Source organism: Macrobrachium nipponense, chromosome 4 (genome assembly GCF_015104395.2).
Source record: "Macrobrachium nipponense isolate FS-2020 chromosome 4, ASM1510439v2, whole genome shotgun sequence".
In the NCBI taxonomy this organism is placed as follows: Eukaryota; Metazoa; Arthropoda; class Malacostraca; order Decapoda; family Palaemonidae; genus Macrobrachium; species Macrobrachium nipponense.
This window is the reverse complement of record NC_061100.1, coordinates 20,904,336-20,925,556: the sequence shown is the minus strand read 5'-3', so window position 1 is coordinate 20,925,556 and position 21,221 is coordinate 20,904,336. Positions and strand designations below refer to the sequence as shown.

Sequence of the window (21,221 nt, the reverse complement as noted above, 5' to 3'; positions counted from 1 at the left end):
CAGGCCAGAGTTTCCTCCACGAGGAATTCAAGGTTCGCCTCGAAACTTCCTGCCAAGCTTGGTCGATGAGTCGGATGCAAATGACAAAGTCGAAATGCTCCTTCCAAAATTGACACAAGGTGAGGTTTGTGGTATCGGTGATGTCGAAACATCTCTTGAAAAGATGTTTCGTGTACAGCTTCTTAAAGTTCGCTATCACTTGCTGGTCCATGGGCTGGAGGAGAGGGGTGGTGTTGGGCGGAAGAAAAAGAATCTTGACGAAGGAATACTCCACTAGGATATCTTCCTCGAGGCCAGGAGGGTGGGGAGGGGCATTGTCCAACACCAGCAGACATTTCAGGGGGAGGCGCTTCTCTTCCAAAAATTTCTTCACTGTCGGACCGAAACACAGATTTACCCACTCAGTGAACAAAAGCCTCGTTACCCAGGCTTTTGCATTAACCCTCCACATCACTGGAAGCTTCTTCCTCAGCACTTTGTGGGCCTTGAAGGCTCGAGGAGTCTCGGAATGATACACCAGTAGGGGCTTCACCTTGCAATCCCCACGGGCATTTGAACAAAGTGCGAGCGTAAGCCTGTCTTTCATAGGCTTTTGCCCGGGTAGCTTCTTCTCTTCCTCCGTGATGTACGTCCAACGAGGCATTTTTTTCCAAAAAAGGCCAGTCTCATCACAATTGAAGACTTGCTGAGAACTGTAGCCTTCCTTGGTCATCATCTCGTCGAAAGTCTTCTTAAATGCTTCGGCCGCTTTCGTGTCCGAGCTGGCAGCCTCCCCATGACGCACCACCGAATGGATGCCAGTTCGTTTACGAAATTTCTCGAACCAGCCATGCGAAGCCTTGAACTCTGGGGTTTGCGTTGAAGTCCCTTCCCCTCCGTCGTCTTCCGCCTACGCAATCAAATCGTCGAAAATAGCGCTGGCCTTGTGGGCGATTGCTGTCTCCGTTACCGTATCGCCAGCGATTTCTTTGTCTTTTATCCAGACGAGGAGCAGCCGTTCCATCTCGTCGTGCACGTGGGTCCTCTTGCTGGACAAAATGGTGATGCCCTTCGACGGTGTAGCTGCTTTGATGGCATCCCTCTGTTTAAGGATGGTGCCTTCGTACTTCTTGATGATCTCCATCTTTGTCTCCAAAGAGAGCATGCGCTTCTTTCCGTGAATTTCAACTTTCTTGGGACCCATGACTACGTTATCTTGTACGTAATTTACGTATAAGTAACACAATAAAGTTTCCGCACAACATGATAGTATACTGCAACGAAATCACTAACAAATTTACGTTACTAAACAAAATCGTTGGACCGAACGAATGCCGTGTGCGTACAATAGAGATGTTGGTACGAAGAGGCCGAGATAGGTACGCCACCACGTATACGTATAAGATGCACGATGGGGGGGATGCTGTCCAATAGGAGAGAAGGATTTCATGGCTTGGCTAGCATCAGGAACCAATGGGAAAGCAGGAGGATGGTGGCGAGTCTACTAGTACTAAGATGGCGGCGCGAGTTTCAAAATTGTTATCCGGGCGAATCTCGGACTTTCAGAAATCTTTAGTATCTTGAAAACTTTTCGTATGTAGAGCAGTAAAATTTTTCGCATTGGCTTTTGTATCTCAAGTTTTTCGTAAGTTGAGCCTTTCGTATCTCGAGGTACTACTGTAATTATTAATTTAATTTATCTTTTTTAGTAAGTGGGATCTCTTTTTTGTGTATTTCCCTTTACCTCCTCTTACTTTCTAATGAACACTATATTCTTCGTAAGATTAATTTCAAAGTCACTGGCCTCTGTTCGCTTGTTCCATATGAATAGGGTTCATCTTTGAATAATAATAATAATAATAACAATAAATGTAGATATTACTTATAGCAATGTGTATTTCTTAATTGTTTCAGACTGCACAAAATCATAAGAACAAAATTATGGGGTACAGTTTGCTTTTAGGAGTAACATAAAAGTCAGTCATACAATCAATAAAGTTTCACAACCTCTAACAGCATTTAACCCTTAATGGACTGGTATGCTCATATGATGATCTATATCAGGTTTTGACCGATGAACAGGCTAACTCAATACATATGAGTACAATATTATGCGCCATACAAGTTGGATGAATTTATCAGGAAAGATGTTCATATCACTTCAATGGTCCATAAATGACTAATGGCAACTGTAATAGCTCAGCACAGGACAGAGGGTGATTGGTATCCCTTGAGACTTGATGGGGGGAATGTATTGTTCTTCTCTATCTCATGACATCTTTTTATTTATTTGCTCGTAAATATACTCGAGGATTGCTGTTAGTCTTAGTTCTTATCTTTTATGATAATGTGTCAGCTATAATTGTAATTTTGCAAAGAAAAGTGAAAAAAATATGAGAAAAACATATATACCTCACATAAAATATACGTAAGCGCCTCAGTGGCGTGTTTGGTATGGTGTTGGCGTCCCACCTCGGTGGTTGCGAGTTCGATTCTTGGCCATTCCATTGAGGAATGAGAGATGTGTATTTCTGGTGATAGAAGTTCACTTTTGACTTGGTTCGGAATGCACATAAAGCCGTTGGTCCCATTGCTGAATAACCACTGGTTCCATGCAACATAAAAACACCATACAAACAAAACAAAATAAATATACTTACTCAGAATTTAACTACTAATTTTACTTCTTATCTGTTATGATACTTATATGAGCTGTAATTATAATTTTACAAAGTAAAATAAAGATTATTAGAAAAAACATGTCTAACTTGGTAAAATTTACAAGTGTCTTGGAAAAGAGGCTCTGCACAAGGTTGTAAATATTCAATTTCAACTTCGCGTTGAAGGTACAGAAAAATTTTTTGAATTTTTTTTCGAACACCTCTTTCCTCTTTCCATCGATGTGTTTTTTCTTAAAATTCCAACGTTAAAGTTTGCCCAGTCTGTGGGGTGTGCTTAATACCCTTAAGGGTTAATGAATTAGAAAGCATAAGAAATTAAGAAATGTGCCAAGTGCATTCAAAGCAGATGAACAATATGACAACTTATTGTCAGAAGACTAAGTGCTGAACACATTACATCACAATGCATATTTCATTCACTTCATCATGTTTATCTTTTTTTATGTGTATGGTTTATTGGTTATACTATATGCGATTCACTCTCTTACCTGAATTCAAGCTTATGTAATGTGGCCAGTCATATTGGAATCTAGGATTGTGACCTTTTGTTAACCCTTAAACGCCGAAGCGGTAAAAAAAAAAATGTCTCCCGTGTGCCGGAGACATTTCAGAGTGAGCGCGGAAGCGGAAAAAATATTTTTTTCAAAAAATCACAGCGCGCTTAGTTTTCAAGATTAAGAGTTCATTTTTGGCTCCTTTTTTTGTCATTGCCTGAAGTTTAGTATGCAACCATCAGAAATGAAAAAAATATCATTATCATATATAAATAATGCGATATATGATAGCGCAAAAACGAAATTTCATATATGATTGTATTTAAATCGCGCTGTGCGCAAAATGGTTAAAGGTAACAAGTTACTTTTTTTTCGTTGTAATGTACACTAAATTGCGATCATTTTGGTATATAACACATTGTAAAACGATAAAAGCAACACAGAGAAAATATTATCACAAAATAATGCATGAATTCGTAACGCGCGGACGTAAACAAATATTTTTTTCAAAAATTCACCATAAATCTAAATATTGTCCTAGAGACTTCCAATTTCTTTCAACATGAAGACAAATGATTGAATATTACTATACTGTAAGAATATTAGCTTACAAATGCAGTTTTCGACCATATCTGACGAGTTAAAGTTGACCGAATGTAGAATTTTTTTATATATATTTTTTATGTGCAATTATTTCGGAAATAAGAAAAGCTACAACTTTCAAATATTTTTCGTTTTAGTTTTACATGATATTGCGCACATTTTCATATATAAAACTCTATGAAATGCCTAATATGAAATGGAGCAAATATTCCGAGAATGGGACTTACGCATTTCGGAGATTTGTGGCGGAGACTCCGCGCGCGGAGGGAAGGAAAGTTTTTTTTTTAAATTCACCATAAATTTAAATATTGTGCTAGAGACTTCGAATTTGTTTCACGATGAAGATAAATGACTGAATATTACTAGACTGTAAGCGTTTTAGCTTACAATTGCGTTTTTCGACCATTTCGGTAGAGTCAAATTTGACCGAACGTGGTTTTTTTTCTATTTATCGTGATATATATGCAAATATTTCAAAAATGAGAAAAGCTACAACCATTCAACTATTTTTTTTGTTGTATTATACATGAAATTGCACACATTTTCACATATCAAAAACTTTTGATGTAACGGCTAATTTAAAATGGTGCAAACATTACCACAATCGCACGTATGATTTTTTCGGAAGAGTTACCGCGCGGACGTAAAGAAAATGTTATTTTTTTCATAAATTCACCATAAATCAAAATATTGTGCTAGAGACTTCCAATTTGTTGCAAAATGAAGGTGAATGCTTGAATATTATTAGAATATAAGCGTTTTAGCTTACAATTGTGTTTTTCGACCATTTCGGTAGAGTCAAAGTTGACCGAAGGTTGAAAATTTGTCACATCATTTTTTATATGAAAATATTTCAAAATTGATAAAAGCTACAACCATAGGTTGTTTTTACTTGTATTGTTGCATGAAATTGCGCACATTTTCCATATATAAACTTTATGTAACGGCTAATTTAAAATGGTGCAAACATTACCACAATCGCATGTATGATTTTTTTCGGAAGAGTTACCGCGCGGACGTAAGGAAAAAGTTTTTTCATAAATTCTCCATAAATCGAAATATTGTGCTAGAGACTTCCAATAAGTTGCAAAATTAAGGTAAATGATTGAATATTGCTAAAATATAAGAGTTTTAGATTACAATTGCGTTTTTCGACCATTTCAGTAGAGTCAAAGTTGACCGAAGGTTGAAATTTTGGCACTTATCGTTATTTATATGAAAATATCTCAAAACTGATAAAAGCTACAATCATGAGTATTTTTTTGTTGTATTCTACATAAAAATGCGCACATTTTCATATATAATACTCCATGTAACGGCTAATTTAAAAGGGTAAAAAAAATTATGTCAAAGTGACGAAATAATTTCCGAGATGTGTCACAGATACTTTTTAGTGCGGCAAGAAAGAAATTCGCGCTTGCGCGCCTGCGTAACAATTGTAAACAAAACAACAACCTTGATCCGTGAACTCGCCCAGCATCCCCCTCCCCCAAGGCGCGTGATTCAAGGAGGTTTTTGGCTGGTAGGCCTAAAAGTATTTTTCCGCGAATTTTTAAAAAAACTTTTGTATGTCGACGTAAAATACGTCCAGTCGGCACCTGAGAGAGAAAAAATGTCGACGTAAAATACGTCCAGTCGGCGTTTAAGGGTTAAGTTAAACTGCTTTATGGTAATAGCAGCTGATGTGTAATATTTTCTTTAGATTTGTTAAAAGTTGAATGTACACCTTGATTTATTTTACTCGTTATAAATTTTGAAATCTTTTTATAATTTTGACCAGAAACCTGCCCATAAATTTTGAAATCTGTACAGGTAGTCCCCGGTTATTTCCGGTTATCAGCTCCAATAATAGAGTACTATTGGCACCAAACCATACATAATAGAGGTGCAATTTTCACTTATCATCAAGCAGTTGGAGAGGAACTCTCGCCGATAACGGGGGACTGTATGTATATACAGTGGTCCCCCCATATTCATGGGGGATGCGTACCAGACCCCCCGTGAATAGTTAGAACCCGCAAATGTTTGGAACCCCTATAAAAATGCTAAAAAGAGCCTATTTTGTTAGTTAAAACTCAAGAAAAACCAATAAAAATTTTCATACTTGGTTTTTTAATAGTTTTATCACAAAAAGTGCATTTTATGATGAAATTGATAAAAAAAAAAAACCAGGAATTTGTGGATATTTCTCATAGAAAAATAGAGCGAATGCGCGAATTTTCCGCGAATAATGCAGGGAAACGTTCCTGAGAGAAATCCGCGAATGTGTGAGTCAGCGAATACGGGGGCCTCACTGTATATATAATCTTGACCAGAAACCTGCCTTGGTTATACAATAATTGGGTAACATTACAGCCGATCCCCACTATTCACTGACTCGCCTATTATCGGATATTACTGTGAAATGTATATACCCATTATTCGTGGAAAATTCACCTATTTGCACTATTTTTTACTGAGAAATATTCCCAAATTACTGTATTTTCAGGTAATTTTTGTAACAAAATGCACTATTCATGATAAAACTATTAAAATACTCGGGAATAAGCCTTTTTAGTGGGTGTTTTGTGTTTGAGCTATCAACGTAGGCAGTTCCAAGCATTTTTGAGGGTTTTAATATTTGCACATTTTAGCTATTCGTTGGGCGTTCTGGTACCCATCCCCTGCGAATACAGGGGGACTACTGTATAAGTAACTTGTGCTTCAAGTTTATTTGTCTAAGGCATAAAATTAGCATTTGTTTTGTGAAAATTGGTACGTAAATACCTTTTTTTCATCAATTTTTTGCTAAGTTTAGGTACCAAGCCACATATACCGTGTTTTAAATCAGGTTTTCTTTGACAGGAGACTTACCTCATTAATGCCATTAACCCTTAAACGCCGAAGCAGTAAAAAAAAAATGTCTCCCGTGTGCCGGAGGTGTTTCTGAGTGAGCGCGGAAGCAGAAAAAATATTTTTTTCAAAAAATCACAGCGCGTTTAGTTTTCAAAATTAAGAGTTTATTTTTGGCTCCTTTTTTTTTGTCATTGGCTGAAGTTTATTATGCAACCATCAGAAATGAAATAAATTATCATTATCATATATAAATAATGCGATATATGGTAGCGACAAGAAAAAAATTCATACAAAATTGTATTCAAATCAAGCTGTGCGAAAAACGGTTAAGGCTAACGAGTTACTTTTTTTATCGTTGTATTGTACACTAAATTGCGATCATTTTGATATATAACACATTGTAAAACGATCAAAGCAACACAGAACAAATATTATCACAAAATGATGCATGAATTCGTAACGCACGGATGTAAAAAAATGTTTTTTTTTTAAATTCACCATAAATCTAAATATTGTTCTAGAGACTTCCAATTTGTTTCAAAATAAAGACAAATGATTAATATTACGATACTGTAAGAGTTTTAGCTTAGAATTGCAGATTTTGACCATTTCAGACGAGTTAAAGTTGACTGAATGTCAAAATTTTTATATATATATGTATTTCTATGCAAATATTACAAAAATCAGAAAAGCTACAACCTTCAAATATTTTTGTTTGTATTCTTCATGAATTTGCGCACATTTTGATATATGAAACTCTATAAAACGCCTAATATGAAAAGGAGCAAATATTAGGAGAATGCAACGTACACATTTCGGAGATTTGCTGCCGCGAATCGGCGCGCGGAGGGATAAAGTTTTTTTTTAAAATTCACCATAAATCTAAATTTTGTTCATGAAACTTACCTGTCAGATATATATATAGCTGTATTTTCTGAAGTCCGAAGTCCGACAGAATTTAAAAAAACTTCCGACACACACGCAGTGGTCGCCAGGTGGTTATGTACCCATTCCTGCCGCTGGGAGGCGGGTATCAGGAACCATTCCCATTTTCTATTCATAATTTTTCTGTCGCGGTGCTGAAAACACCTGTTTTCAGTACCTCCGTCTTAGGATTTTAGAAACTTCATTGCCGCTAAGTATCCTAATTGTCTTTTGATTTATTTACTTGGATTTGTGGCTAGGCATACACTATCTTAAATTGATTTGAATTTGATTCATTTTTGCATAAGATATCTGAATCTAGTTAGGCTAGTTTCAGAGGGGGTTGTCTGCAAAGATAGGGTGTGACTACCGAAAGCTTCGGTAGATCCGCACTTGGTATGCACGAGGGGTATGGGTCTTGCTTCTTTGTTGAGATTTTGTCATGTAAGGAGTGTGAGACTTTGTCTATTCCATAAGGAAGACGTATGATTCGTATGTACGCAATTAATCAGTAAAACATGTCTAATTCCGTCGAAGGAAAAAGTATGATTCGTATGTATGCAATTAATCAGTAAACAAAAGTCAGGGTAGTGAACCTGCTAAACCTTCCTGTAGACTTTATTTTGCCTAACCCTATAGTATGGCCTACGGGTATGAATATGTCTGCGAGAGGTGATCGCTCTCCTTCATTGTTGTGAAGAGTGCTACTTCTGTTATTGTTACTAACCTAAGCCCTGAATGTTGCCTTCGGGCCCTAAAACAGTGTCTGTAGAGGTTATTGCCCTTTCTCTTATACTCTTTCGATTCGTAACTTAGAGTTGAAAGTGCTTGCTTTAGAGAGCAATAGTGAAGTGGCTAAGTGCAGTGACAGTGCCCCTTGTGTAGTGGAGGGTGCGTCAGATCGGCCTTATACGCCTCTAGGTCTAGACCTCTGTCGGACTCCCAGGACCACAGGGAGAGGGCATGTCGAAAGCCGAAGGAGGAGTTACGAGGAACCCTCACCCGATCTGGCGTGCCTTCGGCAGTTTCTGATGAAAAATCCCCAGACTGCCAAAAGTTCGTGCACGTGCACGAATCCTGAAGGATTGCTTCTCGTCCTCCGAGGCGTCCTCCCCGCGCAAGGGTTGGAGCTCTCGGAAGGACTCGCGCCCTCTAAGAAGCTTTAGAGAAGAGGACGCTTCACGTCCTCTCTCTCGTCAGGAGGGACGTCAGATCCGCCCCATAACGCCTCTAGGTCTAGACCTCTTGTCGGACTCCCAGGACCACAGGGAGAGGGCATGTCGAAAGCCGAAGGAGGGTTACGGGGAACCCACATGATCTGGCGTCCCTTCGGTAGGACCTGTTGACACTTCCCAGGCTGCGGAAAATCGTGCACGTGCACAAATCTCGAAGGATTGCTTCTCGTCCTCCGAGGCGTCCTCCCCGTGCAGGGGTTGGAGCTCTCGGAAGGACTCGCGCCCTCTAAATAGAAGCTTTATAGAAGAGGACTGCTTCACTCCCCCTCTCTCTCTCGTTATGCGTTTCAGTGAGAAGTAAGAAGGCGAACGTCGCCTGATGACGTGTATGTCTTTCCACCGAGAAATATGAAAAAGAAGGCAGTTTCTCTCGCTTGTTTGACGCCTGTCAGGAGCGTGACGCTTTTCTGCACACTTCTTTTGACGCTCGGCTTGAACGGGACGCTCGGATGGACGCCAGGCGCGCGCCAGTGGACGCCGAGCGTCCTCGCCAGTGGACGCCGAGCGTCCTTGCAAATGGACGCCGAGCGCGGCCAGTGCACACCAGGTTTTGTCTCCTGGCTGAACGTTTCTGTTGAACTCTTCAAGCTCTTGTTTAAGATTTGAGCCTCAAGAATGTGAAGTAAGCAGTGCTTCGGAGAAGCTTAAAGTGAACAGACAACTTTCGTCTTCGAAACCCAGCAGACTCGGGTTTCGTGAATTCAAGAGGTCTCTGTCATAATTATATTGCTTTTCGCAAAGGTGGATGGAGTTAAGGAAAAGGACGCTCTTCAGGAAAGCGCAAGACAGGACTTCCTTTGCCATACTGCCAATAAATTTTAAGCTTTAGCAGGCATTAGTTGTGATACGGGAGAGGAAGCTGGTTGGAGAGTTTCTTCCTCTTCCCAGGATAATTTTGCAAGCTTTTTAGCCCATCTGAAAGGGTTTTTCAGATGATAGATTTTGTTAGTTTCTAGTCGGGACTACGCTGCCGAATTGAACATCGTCGTTCTACCTGCCGTAAGCCCTGTCTCTTAACAGGATTCTTGCCCCTTCCTCGTTTGAGACGGGAATCGGAAAAATAAATGCTCGACTTCCTGGATTACGTTTTGTCAATTCAGTGACTTTCCCCCATTGACAATATACTATCGTTTTGTCAAGTAAGTGGGTATCCCCTCATTGACAAAATATCTCTTTGTCCCGTAAATGGGTTAGTTCTCATTGACAAACATCTCTTTAACTTGATATTGCGTAAGCGAATAAGCTCTTATTGACAAGATTCGGAAGAGCTCTCATTCGTCATTCGCAGACTCGTACAAGAAATAGACTTGTAGACTACGTCAATGAACGCTTATGTCCAATAACATAAGAAGCTTTGAGCTGTCTGCTTCGATTCTCTAAGTTTTGTTCATGAAACTTGCCTGTCAGATATGTATGTAGCTGTATTTCCTGAATTCAGCTATATATATGTCTGCCAGGTAAGTATGAACAAACCTTATTGTGATATAATAAAATATTTTGCCTTGCGTTATTTTACTACTGGTTGGTTCAAGTCATATACGCTTGCTGTAGTTACCTCTTCGGATGGCAACCGAGAGGTCTATTGTCTATTATTTTAAGGACATTTAATCGTTACTCACTGCAGCCTTCCAGGAGTTTCCGATTTATCTTTTACCGTTGTATGGTAGTGTTCTGACGACACAAACGCATCTATATATTTAGCGTTTTCTGTTTCGCTTAAATATACCAGCTTGAGTCTCTCTTTCTGCTCAAAAAATAACGGACCTATTTCTTCATAGAATAGGGTAGCTGGCAACCCAGACATAAAGTTAAGGAGACGACGTTCGTAAGCTGCTGGCTGCTGCTGTCAAGTCCACCGAGCCAGGCCCAGTACCAGTTTCGTGCGCTGTCATGCGCGGTAGGTTACGTCTCTCTCTGCTGCGGGAAATTGACTGACTAACCGTATCTTCTGTGCTGGCGGTTACGTCTCTCCTGCGGGATTGACTGACTAACTGTATCTTCTGTCCTACAATCACGGACTTTAGCCTAAGATTGAGGGGATTTCTTACGTGAATGAATAAACGTTGCATTCGTTTTGCCTTACTATGTTCAACAGAGTTATCTCTTAATCCTTTCGGTGCTCGTTACCGCACGGTATAGAACTACGAGTCTACCGCAACATTGCACTTTTATATGCTCTCCTGCTTAGGCAAAGCGCAGCCTTATTAGGGAAGTAAGCATACTCGGGGAGGGAATGGATGAGCTTGCTGGGGACCATTTCCTTCCTGAAGAAGTTTGTTTCCCCGAATAGACTGCAATTCAGACCACAGTTTTTTCTTACCGGGAAACTGAAATATTATTCAAGATCTAGGAATGATTCTGAACATCTCTCAGTGCGTCATGATAGAAAGAAGGTGCCGGACATCTGGATAGGGTTTCAGATGTCCTGGATCTTAATCTGAAAGAAGTAAATGCAATTCGGTCGTCCCTCCAGTCCTCGAAACGAGTTTTTGGGAACCAGTGGTCCAGATCAACTCTGATATTCCACAGCTCTCTCATATCTTAAGTATCTTCTCTCGGTCCCTGCTCGAGTTTACGAGAAAGAGCCTATTATAACAACAGGCGTAGAATGTAACGATCCTCTAGAGGTTCGTTACAGGATTGCAAAAGTCTGTACGAATCGTCTCGATCGACGGCAGCAACTTTTGACTTCGAGTGGAATCTTTCTTTAGAAGTAAGTTGAGAGTTGTGGAGACTTTAGGGACGCCCTTTCATTCTTCTCTTCGATATGTTGAGGACGAAGAGGCTTCTTCTCTGCTCCCTTTTTTCTCGATCCGGGATCGGTACCATTAAACGCCATCCTATGATATTAAACGGGGATGGATGTTTAGTCCTCTTTTCCCTTTTTCAATCGCTTAGGAAATGTAATAAGAAGGATTTATGACGTCACAGGGAGCGACAATGACGCTGATCGCCCATGTTGGCCTTCAGGATCCTGGATTCACAGAGGTCACATCCTTCCTAGTTCACTTTCCAAGGAACCTTTTTCCGAGAGAGTCGGTCTACTCTAACTCGAAGGTACCTATAACCTCTCCGCTCTGAGTCTGACAACGTTCAGACTATCGAGATGTTGACAGGAATAAGATTACCGTCTTCCATTTCCGTCTGAAGAATGAGATAAGCTGGCAGTCACAACTATTAAAGCAATACGCAAATATGTTGTTGCACGGCTTTTGGGCTCAGAGATTTGAGTCTGTCAAACAACAAAGCCCTTCACGATCTTTGAGTTCTGTGGAATCTCGAAACTCGCTCACCATCTACTTTTTGTCTCACCTGTTTTCTCGAGTCAGACACTCGTGCGAGATCAGGCGACATATAGTAGCCCTGAGTTTCTTGTTGACGAAGTCGGTTGCGTTTATACACCCCCGATGATCGTGTAACATGAGACCAGGTTGGACTGTCAGGCATTCTTCCTTCGGGACTGAATTGCCTTTTTGCTCCTTGCTCCTTTCTCGCCTGGCACCAGAAGCTCGAGTCAGGAGTTGATTCGCTGACGACGTTGGGTTGCGTTGATACACCCCCAAGGTTTGCTTAGATTGAATCGCCCAGGCAGTCCAGACACTCATCCTTCAGCGAAGAAATAGTGCCTCATGGTCTTCAGGGTACAGCCTTGCTGTCCTTGATTCGTCTGACTGGTCACTGGTCGGTCACCTGACTAGTTACAGACGGACTGACTGTGCATGTCCAGATCGAAGCTTTCAATATGGAACTTAGACGCAGTCTGAAGTTCTTGATGTCAAAGCATTCGAACCTCTCCTACCTGTTAACTTCTTGCATGTGATCAGGAAGGCCTTCTTCTAACCACCCTAGATACGACAAAGAGGGTTAGTGAGATTTTAAGCCATCGTCACAAGTTTTGGCTTTAGAGAACACAAGGCGGTGTGCTCTCTAAGCCTTTTCATTGTGGCCTAAGAATGGAAATTCCCGTTTTTGTCCCTTGGCCAGGAGCTTGGAAGCAAGGATGGCACAAGTTTAGTGGGCAGGAGCCCAAGAGAGAGTCCTGTGCCCTGTCAGGTCTCTCAAGTTTTTTATCTACATAAAACTCAAGAAAGTCGAAGTCATTCGGGCAATCTGCAGTGTTCCGAAAAAGACCAGACTTGCCCATATCGAAGAACACCCTGGCTTTAGTGTTAAGGAGTTCTTTCAAAAATGCTCCTTCATTGTGTTTGCACAAAGATTTGAAATCTTTTTATCTGAATGCTCACGAGGTGAGGGCGCGGCCTCGGAAGCATTTCAACAGAGCATGGCCACTCAGCAACATCCCTGAGTACCATGTTTTAGCGAAGCAACTCTGTGTTCACTTCACACTCCCTGCGAGATGTGAAGATGGCATATGAGATCTGCTGCTCGCTAGGGCCATACGTGTTCTGCAGACACCCAATCTTGGGGGCAAAAAGTACCACTCATCCTATCCTGTAGAAAATGGTTAGGAAGAGCTCTTAATTTAGTTGTTGAGTCGCCGACAACGGCGACTTCTTAACTCTTAAGCCTTAGTTAACACAGCTTAACTTTGGCTAAGTTGGTCAGGTGGTGATATATATATATATATATATATATTTAATTTTACTTCTTAGGCCCATCATGGTATGGTCAAATATGGTCTAGTCACATGTGGTCACGCCCCCGGGTTGACAGATCATCTGGAGTGCACCCAGCTTTATAGGTCTCTACCGCTGCTGGCAACTCTAGTAAAGCAGAAGCAGACTGGGTGACAGTAATACCAAAGTCGGCTATGCTAACAGGTGGAACCAAAGATGCAAATCATCTGCATGCATTTGTTTCCCAAATCCTCTATTCTGTCCCTTCCACCTCCAACACGGTGGGATTCAGCTATATATATATCTGACAGGTAAGTTTCATGAACAAAATGATATTTTCATACAATCAACTTACCTGTCAGATATATACATAGCTAAGACTCCGTCGTCCCCGACAGAAATTCAAATTTCGCGCACTCGCTACAGGTAGGTCAGGTGATCTACGGCCTGCCCTGGGCGGCAGGACTAGGAACCATCCCCGTTTTCTATCATATTTTCTCTCGCCGGTGGTATCAACATTGTTGCTATTACCTCCTGACTTAGATTCTTATTTCATCCTTTGATCATCGTTTATCGGCTTTTTGGTGACGTATCTGGATCGTGTTTTTGGCATTCGCTACTGTGGACTGTTTTTTGGACTTGCTTTTTGAATTTTCTCAGTATGTCTGATTCAAATGTGAGGGTGAGAATGTGTGAATGTAGGCTGCAGGGTGAGGATAACCGAAAGCTTCGGTTGATCCTCACACTGTATGTCGTAAATGTAGGGGGTTTCAGTGTTCTGCTACTAATACTTGTCATGAATGCGAGGGATTAAATGCAGAAGAATGGAAGACTTTAACTTCTTATTTGAAGAAGTTAGAGAGGGATAGGGTTAGACGTCTGAAAGGTGTGAGTTCAAGGCCTATTGAGCCTTTTATTGATACGTCTTCTAATCCTAATGATTTAGATTCTCCCTATGTGTCTAATTCACAAGGTTTACTTTCGGAATCGGCCTCGGAAATCACCGATCTGAAAGCTACGATTCGAGACATGAAGTCCAAATGGCGGACTTACAAGTAAGGCTAGTGAAAGTGAGCATTACAGTGAAGTGAGTTCTCCCAGTGTTGTGGAGGGGGCGTTTGATCGTCCCTGCGACGCTCCCAGGCCTAGACCTCTTCCAAGCTCCATGCCCAGAGGAGAAGGAAAGTCGAAAGCCTTAAGGAGGTCGTGGGGAATCCCCAACGGTCAGACGTCCCTTCAGCAAGCTCTGTTTCGTGGCAGGCTGCTCAAGGGCGCTTTAGAAAAAGCGTCCTTCGTGAGTGTTTCTCATCCTCTCCCTCTCCCTCACCTAAACGAGGTGGAAGGAGTCGGATTATCGAGGCCTCTGAAACGGCATTTGAAGAAACCCGAATTTGATTCGAGCCCAGAGCGTTTCTCAGATGACGCTCCCTCGTCTATTAAGAAGGCGAAGGTGGCGTCAGCGTCAAACGACGAGGACGCAGAAGAACCCTTTCCTACTTCTCCCCCGATTGATGACGAAAGGCGTCATGCAGTTGACGTGGGAGAAGCTTCTAGGAAAGATTATCATGGCAGTACAAGAACAACTGGCCTCTTTGGTGGGAGTGTTTAGCGCCTCGTAGGAAGGACGTTGCGCTTCCAATCAAGAAGTTCTCGTCCTCTCTCCCTGCTAAGCGAGAGGCGTCATGCAAACGTGAAGCTTCTAAATATATCGCAGAAGCTTCGGGTTCGAGAGCGAGATCGCGAGCTTACGGAAGACACGTAACGCCAGAGAGACGTGAGATTCTTTTAGGCATGAAGCGTCTTTGATAGCTGATTGTAGACGCGAGGCTCCAACCAATATTTTGGCACCAGTTAGACGGCCTTTTGAGAGGCGGAGCGTCTTCCAGGCGCGAGGCGTCATCCGGACGTCAGCAACCACTAAGCGGGAGGCGTCAGCCAGGACGCTTGGCGGTCGGGAAGCGTCATCCAAGCGGGAAGCGTCATCCATTTATGGAGAGAAGCCTGAGCTTTTGGCGCCTTCCAGGGCTTATAAAGCGGGGAAGAGGAAGGAATATCATTCCCTTAGCCCCTCTCCTATTAGGAGCTTGTCTCCTTCAGAAGAAGGACGTACGGAGTTAGCAGCAGAGACTCAGTTAGATCCCGAGTTAGAAGTAGACTCGGAGGAAGAGTATTCAAGGAAGAGAAGGACTGTCGAACTATAAAGTTTTGTTTTTGACTGCCTTGCTTCTTGAGGAGTATGGAGATGACTTGACTCCTGCCGCTCCTCCTTCTCCGCGCTCTCTTTTTTCGAGTGCTAAGACGAAGAAATCTTCGTCTTTTCTCAGAATGAAGCCCGCCATTTCGATGAAGAGGGCTCTTCAGTCCTTAGACTCTTGGATGAAGTCTAAGAAGGACTTAGTCAGAACGGTCTTCTGCATGCCTCCAGCGAGACTAGCTGGTAAAAGAGGCATTTGGTATCAGACGGGAGAGAATATGGGTATTGCTCTTCCGTCTACGTCAGAAGCAGACTTCTCGACCTTAGTGGACGCTTCACGTAGGCAAGGTCTGAACTCGGCACGTATTACTTGGGGCATTTCTGAACTGGACCATCTCCTCAAGGGACTCTTTCATGTATTGGAAGTTTTCAACTTCTTAGATTGGTCCCTTGGGGTGATGTCCAAGAAAGCCCATGATTCTGAAGGGACTCGAACCAGAAGTCCTTTTGTGCATTTTGTCTTGTATAGACAAAGCTGTTTCAAGATGGCTCGTTGAGATCTCCTCTTTGTTTGGAGCAGGTCTTCTAAAAAAACAGAGACGGTATATAGTGCCTTTTTAACCAAGGCAGTCTCCCACGCTCAGAGGGCAGCGCTACTGTATTCGCCTTTGTCTGACTTTTTGTTCCCTTCTCAGTTGGTGAAGGACATTTCTCGTTCATTAACTGAGAAGGCGACTCAGGACCTTCTGACGCAGTCAACAAGGAAGAAGAAGCCTGCTTCTACACCTGACAAGAAAGGACCGAGTACATCGGTTCAGCCCTTTCGAGGTGGCCCTACCTCCAGACCTCCCGCAAGAAGGAAGGCTCCTGAGAAGAGAGGTAGGTCTGCCTTTCGTCCCTTTAAAAAGGGAAAGTGATGCTTCTCTCCTCCAAGCACCAGTAGGTGCCAGGCTCCTGGGATTTGTGGAGGCCTGGACACTTATAAACGCAGACGCGTCATCCTTGTCTGTAATAAGGAAGGGATATCGTATCCCTTTCCTGAACACTCCTCCCCTAACGTCAACACCACGGGAACTAAACAGCCAGTACAAGGATCCTGTGCTGAGGGGATACTCTTCGATCGATGGTGGAACAAATGTGGGACAAGAGAGCGATAGAACTAGTACTGGATCAAAACTCCCCGGGGTTTTTACATCGCCTTTTTCTGGTTGCGAAGGCCTCGGGAGGCTGGAGACCAGTACTAGACGTCAGCTCTCGATGGAGACTTCTGCTCAGTCCCTTGCGTCATTGCGACAAGGAGATTGGATGGTGTCTCTAGATCTCCAGGACGCCTATTTTCACGTCCCGATCCACCCTTCATCGAAGAAGTACCTCCGTTTCATGACGGGGGGAAGGATCTTTCAGTTCAGAGCCTTGTGTTTCGGCCTGTCCACAGCTCCTCAGGTCTTCACAAGCCTGATGAAAAATGTGGCGAGGTTTCTTCACCTCAAAGGAGTAAATATCTCTCTGTATCTGGACGACTGGCTCATCAGGGCCAGATCAGAGAGACAGTGCTTGGAGGACCTGACGTTAACTTTAGATCTGATCAAAGCGTTGGGATTTGCTCGTGAACCTCGAGAAGTCGCAGCTGACCCCCAGGACAGAACTTAGTCTATCTGGGGATTCAGATGGATTCTCGGGTTTTCGAGTATTTCCTTCGCAAGAGAGAATCGCAAAAGGTTTGCAGATAGTCTCTCTCTTCTTAAGGAAGGAACAACAAACGTCGGCGAGGGAATGGTTGAGCCTTCTAGGGACCCTTTCCTCGCTCGACAGTTCTTCCCGCTAGGAAGACTTCATTTACGTCCGCGTTCAATTCTTCCTCAAGAAGTCTTGGAGTTGGAAAACTGACAACTTTCGGACGCCTTTCCCATTCCGGTGGAGATAAGACCGCACTGGAATGGTGGTTGCCCCTCGAAATGAGAACAAAGGGATCTCTCTAAGAATCCAGAACCCAGACCTAGTGTTTGTACTCCGACGCGTCGGAGAAAGGTTGGGGAGCAACATTAGGCTCGAAGGAGGTGTCAGGCACCTGGGAACCAGCGCAGGTGTCTTGGCACATAAACTGCAAAGAGCTCTTCGCCATGCATCTGGCTTGAAGAGTCTAGAACCTCTGGTGTCAAACAAAGTAGTGCAAGTAAACGTGGACAACACCACCGCACTTGCCTACATTCGATAACAAGGAGGGACTGCACTCCTCGTTCCTTTACGAACTGACGAGAGACCTTTTGCTTTGGACGTCTCACAGGAACATCTCCCTTCTGACAAGGTTCGTTCAGGGAGTAAAGAATGTGAGGGCGGACAGACTCAGCAGGAGGAACCAGGTCCTTCATACAGAGTGGACCCTACACGAGGAGTGTGTCAAGATCTCTGGTCGCTGTGGGGACACCTCATGTGGATCTCTTCGCCACATTCATCTCCAAAAGGCTGGCAGTCTTTTGCTCGGTCGTGGGAAGACCCAAGAGCTCTTATGGTAGACGCCTTCCTGCTAGATTGGTCTCGCGTAGACGTCTATGCTTTTCCTCCATCCATTCAAATCCTGGGACTAGTACTAAATGTTTGTGGCGTCAAAGGAGACGAGGATGACATTGATAGCCCCCTTTTGGCCGGCCCAAGATTGGTTTCACGGAGGTGGTAGAGTGGATCGTAGACTTTCCCAGATCCTTACCAAGAAGGATGGATCTTCTCAGACAGCCACACTTCAAGAGGTATCATCAAAACCTCCCCGCTCTCGCTCTGACTGCCTTTTCGACTATCGAAAGACTCGTCAGAGCGAGAGGGTTTTCTCGCGAAGTTGCAAGCGCGACGCGAGAGCACGCAGAACCTCCACTACGAAGTATATCAGTCGAAGTGGGAGGTTTTTAGAAGGTGGTGTAGAACTAAGAAGTTGTCCTCCTCCACTACCTCTATAGCGGAAATTGCTGATTTCCTTCTATTCCTGAGAGAGCATCTCATCTAGCTGTATCCACAATAAAGGATACAGAAGTATGCTCTCGGCAGTCTTCAGGAATAGAGGATTAGATCTGCAGATAATAAAGATCTCCACGATCTCATAGGTCCTTTGAGACTTCAAAGTCGAAGAACCGGTCCCTCCGAACTGGAACCTAGACGTGGTTCTCAAGTTTCTTCATCTGAAAGGTTCGAACCTCCTCATCTGGCTTCGTTTCGAGACATCACCCAGAAAATGCCTATTCCTATTATCTTTAGCTACGGCAAAGAGTGTTAGTGAATTACATGCTCTGCAGGATAAAGTAGGCTTCAAGGGAGACTCAGCTATTTGCTCGTTTAAGACCCTGTTTTTAGCTAAGAATGAGAATCCCTTGAATCCCTGGCCTAAGTCATTCGAAGTCAAAGGCATATCGAGTCTCGTAGGAAGAGAAGCAGAAAGATCTCTATGCCCTGTAAGAGCTCTAAAGTTCTACATCAGAGAAAGCATCAGATGGGAGCTCTAGACAAGGTCTTTGGTGCGCGGTAAAAGACCCCACAAGACTGATGTCCAAGAATGCTCTGGCATTCTTTGTGAGGAACGTCATTACAGACGCTCATAAGGTCTGTTCTGACGAACAGTTGCGACTGTTGAAAGTTAAAGCTCATGAGTGAGAGCAGTAGCGACGTCTCTCTCGTTTCATAAGAATATGTCGCTTAAAAACATCATAGATACGACATTTTGGAGATGCAACTCAGTATTTGCATCTCATTACTTGAAAGACGTTCGTGTGACATATGAGAAGTGTCTCTGGGTCCTTTCGTATCGGCGGATACGATTCTGGGTACGGGAGCCGACACCAATCCTTAAAAGTATATACTTTTCTTCTTTTTGGATATGGTCTGGAGTCTCTTCAAACAATGGAGGACTTGGTTTAGCACGGCGGCCGTCTATGTTGTTCAGTAAGAGAATCTTGTCATATCTAATTAGATGAGTATAATATTTTTTTAGAAATTATGTGTGTGCGTAGTGTTTTTGAGTTACGGTTGTTGTGAAGAGTTCGGGGATAACTCGGAACAATCCTTAGTTCTAACATATGGTTAGGATCAGGTGGTCGGGATTGGTGTGTGCTCCTTCATAAGGTGTATTGTCATATAAGTGGATCAGCACCCATTGACAAAGTCCTTTCAGGCTCTGCCGAGTAAGCGGATAAGACCCCATCGGCAGACCCACAAGAACTCTTGGCCATAGATCATATATCTCGCTAAAGTTTCTGAGGTGATGCAGACTACTGGGCAAACACCCACGAAGTCTACCACCTATCAGGTAGGAACCAAGGTTTTATTTTATACCTACAACATATGTTGTTTACCTGTCTATTCCATATAGTAGCTGTTCTCTTACCCTCCACCGAAGGGTGCCAATCAGCTATGTATATATCTGACAGGTAAGTTGATTGTATGAAAATGATATTGTTATGTTACAATAAAGTTTCATACATACTTACCTGGCAGATATATAACAATTAAGGCCCACCCAGCCTCCCCGCAGGAGACAGGTGGAAGAGAGAAAATGATAGAAAACGGAGATGGTTCCTAGTCCTGCCGCCCAGGCAGCCGGTAGATCACCTGACCTACCTGTAGCGAGTGGCGCGAAATTTGAATTTCTGTCGGGGACGACGGAGTCTTAGCTATGTATATATCTGCAGGTAGTATGGTATGAAACTTTATTGTAACATAACAATATCATTGTTATGATACAATAAGTTTGTTCATACTTACCTGGCAGATATATAGTATATCAAGTACCCACCCACCTCCCCTCAGGGGACAGTGGAAATAAAAAAAAAAATTATGAATAGAAAAATGGGAATGGTTCCTGATACCCGCCTCCCAGCGGCGGGAATGGGACTAACCACCTGGCCGACCACTGCGTGTGTCGGAAGTTTTTTTAAATTCTGTCGGACTTCAGAAAATACAGCTATATATATTTCTGCCAGGTAAGTATGAACAAACTTTATTGTATCATAACAATATCATATTGTGCTAGGCACTTCGAATTTGTTTCAAAATAAAGATAAATGACTGTATATTACTAGATTGAAAGAGTTTTAGCTTACAATTGCGTTTTTTTACTATTTCGGTAGAGTCAAAGTTGACCGAACGTGGTTTTTTTTCTATTTATCGTGATTTATATGCAAATATTTCTAAAAAAATAAATGCTACAACCTTCAATCAATTTTTGTTTTATTCTAAATGAAATTGTGCACATTTTCATATATAAAACTTTATGTAACGGCTAATTTTAAATGGTGCAAACATTTCGACAATCGCAAGAAAAAATTTCTGATTTTTTTCGGTACAGTTACCGTATGGACGTAAGGAAAAAATTTTTTTTTTCATAAATTCACCATAAATCGAAATATTGTGATAGAGACTTCCAATTCGTTGCAAAATGAAGGTAAATGATTGAATATTACTAGAATATAAGTGTTTTAGCTTACAATTGCGTTTTTCGACCATTTTGGTAGAGTCAAAGTTGACCGAAGGTTGAAATTTTTGCACTTATCGTTATTTATATGAAAATATTTCAAAACTGATAAAAGCTACAACCATGGGTTGTTTTTAGTTGTATTGTGCATGAAATTGCGCACATTTCCATATATAAAACTTTATGTTAAGGCAAATTTAAAATGGTGCAAACATTAGGGCAATCGCACGAAAAAAATTTATCGGAA

General features: G+C 42.3%; 1 protein-coding gene across 1 annotated transcript in view; it reads left to right on the top strand.

Moving 5' to 3' along the window:
* Window positions 1-21,221, top strand: part of LOC135210759 (enoyl-[acyl-carrier-protein] reductase, mitochondrial-like) — a 96,115-nt gene that overhangs the window by 61,000 nt on the left and 13,894 nt on the right. The gene's annotated exons all lie outside the window — the stretch shown is intronic.